This window comes from Arachis hypogaea, chromosome 20 (assembly GCF_003086295.3).
Source record: "Arachis hypogaea cultivar Tifrunner chromosome 20, arahy.Tifrunner.gnm2.J5K5, whole genome shotgun sequence".
Lineage (NCBI taxonomy): Eukaryota > Viridiplantae > Streptophyta > Magnoliopsida > Fabales > Fabaceae > Arachis > Arachis hypogaea.
The window spans coordinates 91,577,007-91,582,348 of NC_092055.1; the positions used below are offsets into that span (position 1 = coordinate 91,577,007).

Sequence of the window (5,342 nt, forward strand, 5' to 3'; positions counted from 1 at the left end):
TTTTCCACTTCCACTACATCCTCAGCTGGGACGTGTTCTGGTGAGCTTGGCTCCTCATGGTTTCTCTCTTGCAGTGTGGTTCCGGACCTTAAAGTGATGGCATTGATGCCACCTTTGGGATTAGGTAGGGGTTGAGAAGGAATTCCACTAGAGCTTGGAGGTTGATTGGTGGAATTAGGTGATGAATCTAACCAGGAGACGAGAGCTTGTAAAGTGGAAGTAAGACCATTTCAAGTAGAGTTCAACTGCGTCTGCATGTCTTGTTGCCCTTGTGCAAGAGAACGGAGCATCTCGTCATTTGATGAGGAATTGGAGTAAGTGATCTGAGGAACCTGTTGTTGGTTATGCTGGGGTCCTTGGGATTGTTTTAGGTGAGGTGCTCTGTAAGGTTGGTTCTGATTCTACTGTCTATTGTTGTTATTGTTATTCCACCTCTGGTTTCCATTGTTATCTCTGCCTCCTCTATTATAGTTGTCCCTCCAACTATGGTTAGATTTATCTCTCCAACCTTGGTTAGAGTTATCCTGCCATCCTTGGTTATGGGTTCCACCTTGGTTGTAATTGCCACCTTGTTGATTGATCCTTGATTCGGGCGGTCATAGAAGTTATGAGTAGCTGCCATAGTGTTGTCTTCCTGTTGGAGCTGCGGACATTCATTAGTATAATGACTATAATCAGCACAGATCCCGCATACTCTTTGTGAAACTAACTGTTGGCTCTGTTGTGGTGGGTGAGGCTGAGCTTGCTATGCTTGTTGTTGATTTAATTGCATTTGCTTCAGTAGGTTGGTCATTTCATATATACTCTGTGTAAGAGCAGTAGTTTCAATGCTAGAGGAAACCTCTGCAACAGCTTTTGAGTGGCTGCACCTCTGCCTGTGATTCCTAGTGGACTCAGCTAAGTCGCTGATCAGTTGCCATACTTCATCTGCAGTTCTGTACTTTTTCAGGGAACCATTACTAGCACCATCCAGTGTGGTCTTATCCTGGGGGTTCATGCCTTGAGTGAAGTAGCTGATCAACACTAGTCTGTCAATCATGTGATGGGGGCATACGTCTAGAAGGTTCTTAAAACGCTCCCAGTATTCATAGAGAGTCTCCGAGTCTCCTTGAACAATGCAGGAGATCTCTTTCCTCAGTCTATCTGTGACTTCAGCTGGAAAGTATTTTTCCAAAAATTTCTCTCCTGAGTGTATCCCAGTTGGTAACAGTTACTTCAGGTTGGGAGTAGTACCACTCCTTTGCCTTTCCCTCCAGAGAAAATGGGAAGGCAGTTAACAGAATAGAAGTTTCATCTGCACCATTACGCCTAATAGTAGAACAAGCTGTCTGGAAATCCCTAAGGTGCTTAATAGGCTCTTGAGCAGGTAAGCTATGAAACTTGGGCATCAAGTTGATTAGTGCAGTCTTCAATTCAAAATCTGCAGCCAGATTTGGATGATGCACTTGATAAGGTTGCAGTGTAAAATCTGGGGCTCCAGCTTCCTGGAGAGTAATGCTCCTAGGTTCTGCCATGTTACCTACACGTGAATCAACTGGATCAGTAGTAAAGGAGCTTGTCTCGCTCTCAGATGGCGGTTCAGATTCACCCTCAGATGAGACTGGTGAATCGATAACAATCACTTCACCACCCTCAGAGGCTAACCGACATCGAGCTCGCCTAATACGTGAAAGAGTTCTTTCAATTTCGGGATCAAAAGCGGCTAAGCTCGGATCAGGCAGTGAACGCGTCATTTAATGAGAAAGACATATAGCTCATGGTAACAGAAAAAAAAATAAAATATGCAAATAAAAATAAAAATATGTACACTAATTAATAATCTATCACATTATTGCAACTCCCCAGCAATGGCGCCAAAAATTGATCGGCAGGCAGAAGTCGGCTAATTAAAAAATCAAAACATGGAATACGTTGTGAGTATAGATCTCAATCAGCTAAGATCTGCCTCGTCAATTTAGAAATGTTGTCACGAATTTTAGAAATAAAAATACTGGGAGTATGAGTCCCAAGTTGTCTCCCAACGAGTTGCAGGAAAGCGTGCTATTTTATTAACTAGAAGTTTTCCAAAAAAGTTGAGTTTTGATAATGAGTAAAAAAATTGTAAATTAAAACAATAAAAATAAACTAAGAATAATTATTGATATTCTAAATAAAAAGCCTTGACTGGGGAATGAATAATTGGAAGTTCTATCCTTGTTGGAATCTTCTCAAGTGTAGTTTAAAGGGGTGGTTGTTTTCACTTAGTTAACCCTTACTAAATAAAGGAAAGTCAAGTGATTGAGCTAACTCTTACCCGCAAATCCTAGTCCTCTCCCTTGGGAAGGTCTAGCGTTAGTAGGTACCGAATTAGCCAACAACGTCCAATTTAACTAAGCACTTGAGCATTCCAACTCAAGTGTCTCCTCATAATCATCGCTCATGTCAAGTAGAAAATCTACTCCATTGACATGGAATTAATACTCATAAAAATATAAGAAGACATAATTAAATGAAATAAAATAGAGATTTAAAATTAATTAAAAATAAAAGTAACTCTATATATTAATAAATTCAAAATTCAACATACGTAATTGAATAGGGTCAATGATCAACTTGAAAAGAATAAAGGAATAAGGAAACAAACTAAAGTAGTGTCTTCAACGGAGGTAATGACTCATCAGCATCCAAAATCCAAAGCAAAAGCATAAACTATCAATGTAAAACTAATCTAAATTCAGATCTAAAACTAAAAAAAAATCCTAATATCGATGTATCTGAATGTGTGTGGAGGCGTGTTGAGTCTCTGCATGTTCCCTAGCTTTAGTCTGTGTTTCAGGGCCGAAAACTGGGTCAAAACGCGGCCCGAAATTGCCCCCAGCGTATTCTGTTATTTCTGCAAATCGCGCAGGTCACACGTACGCGTCGTCTACGCGTTCGTGTCATTCAGTGATTTTCCTTGCCACGCGTACGCATCGTCCACGCGTTTGCGTCATTCGTGCAGACTCCAATCCACGCGTTTGCATCAGGCACGCGTTCGCGTCGCTGCAATTTCTTCATTTCGCGGGCCCGCGTGAGCCATGCGCTCGCGTTAGTGTTCGATGGTCATCTCCTTAGTTTCTTGTGTTCCTTCCATTTTTGCAAGCTTCCTCTCCATTCTCTAAGCCATTCTTGCCCTATGAAGCCTGAAACACTTAACATACGGATCACGGCATTGAATGGTATAAAGGAGAATTAAAATGTACAAAATAAAGGTCTCTAGGAAGCAAGTTTTCAACCAAAAACAATACTAGGAAGGAATTATAAAATCATGCAATCCATATGAATAAGTAGGTAAAGACTTGATAAAACCACTCAATGAAACATAATATAAATCATAAAATAATGGTTTATCAACAGCCGACCCTTCAGCACCTCCTACAGGACCCGCACCCACACCCAAACCCCAAACACCTGATAAACCACTATTTTACGATTTATCTTGTGCTCAATTGAGTGGATTTTATCAAGTCCTTACCCACTTATTCATATGATTTGCATAGTTTTACGTTTTCCATCCTGATTTTGTGCTATGATTGAAAACATGTTTCTTTGACCTTAATTTTATTAATTTTGATCCTCTCTTATTACCATTCGATGCCTTGATATGTGTGTTAAGTGATTTCAGGGATTACAGGGCAGGAATGGCTTAGAGGATGGAAAGGAAGCATGCAAAAGTGGAAGGAATACAAGAAACTGAAGGAACTGCTAGAGCTGTCCAGCCTGACCTCTTGGTACTAAATCGACCATAACTTGAGCTACAGAGGTCTAAATGATACGGTTCCAGTTGCGTTGGAAAGCTAACATCTGGGGATTCACAACCATATATAATTTGCTATAGCTGCCCCGAAGCCAGGAGACGCGAACGCGTGGATCACGCAGACGCGTGACCTGGCAAAAATGCAATCCACGCAAACGCGTGGACGATGCCTCCGCGTCACCTTGCCGCGACCTGAACGTAATAGAAATCGCTGGGGGCGATTTTTGGGCTGTTTTTGACCCAGTTTTTGGCCCATAAAAGATAGATTAGAGGCTATAAAGTGGGGAAATGCATCCATTCTTGGGAGCCTTCCAATAATTCACTTTTCATGATTTAGATGTAGTTTTTAGAGAGAGAGGTTCTCTCCTCTCTCTTAGGTTTTAGGATTAGGATTCCTCTTAAAGGATTTAGGATTACAACTTCCACTCAGGTTCAATATTCCTTTCACTTTATATTTCTCTTTTACTTTCAGAGACTTTAATGCTTTTATTTAATTACTTATGTTGCCAAATTGGCTTATGAACCATTCATGTTAGGATTTTTTCTATTTAATATAAATTGAAGTATTTTAGATTTATAATTCTTATTTAGCTTTTTATATTCTTGGCTTTAATTGATTAACTGGATATTCTTGAGTTATCAAACTTACCATGATTGTTAATTGTTATTTTTGCTAATTGAATTGAATTCTCCTAACTCTAGTCATTCCTTAGGAGTTGGCTAGGACTTGAGGATCTAACAAATTAGTCCACTTGACTTTCCCTTGCTTTAGTAAAGGTTAACTAAGTGGGATTAAAACTCAATTCTCATCACCATCGATAAGGATAACTAGGATAGGACTTCCGAATTTTCATACCTTGCCAAGAGTTTTATTAGATATTAATTTATTAATTCCTGCAATTTATTTTCCTTGTTCAACCATTTTAAAACCCAAAAACACTATTTTCCATAACTAATAATAAGAACACCTCCCTGCAGTTCCTTGAGAAGACGACCCGAGGTTTGAATACTTCAGTTTATAAATTTTATTGGATTTGTTACTTGTGATAACCAAAACGTTTGTACGAAAGGATTTTTCTGTTGGTTTAGACACTATACTTACAATGCGATTACTTCCATTCTTTACCGATAGAAAAACCCAATCGTCAAAATGGCACCGTTGCCGGGGAATTACAAACGTGTGCCTTATTATTGGTTATTGTAAATATTTGCTTTTTGCTTGTTTATTTGTTTTTATTTTTGTTTTTTCATAAATTAAGAGGTTATTGGTTTTTATTTAGTTATTAAAAATTTTTCAAAAATTTGTTCCTTGTGTTCATCTTAACCTTCAAGTTGTTCTTAGTTGTTCTCTTCGTTTTGATCTAAAAATTTCAAGTTTAGTGTCATTTTATTATTTTTCTCTTTCCTCATTTAATTAAAAAATATCTTTTCTCTTTATTTTAATTGAATTTTCGAAATTTGCATAAAAAAAAAACACGCACGCGACGCGGCAGCGTCGCTGACGCGTCCACGTCACCAGTGCATTTTGAAGAAAAGAGAATTGAACAGAGAGTCACGCGAGAGTGTG

General features: G+C 38.9%; 1 non-coding gene across 1 annotated transcript; it reads left to right on the top strand.

Annotated features, from left to right (window-relative positions):
• Positions 1-1,033: 1,033 nt before the first annotated feature.
• On the top strand, positions 1,034-1,141 carry LOC112787183 (small nucleolar RNA R71). Its single transcript, XR_003194611.1, has one exon. It is a non-coding gene; the product is annotated as a small nucleolar RNA R71 (small nucleolar RNA).
• The last annotated feature ends 4,201 nt before the right edge of the window (positions 1,142-5,342 follow it).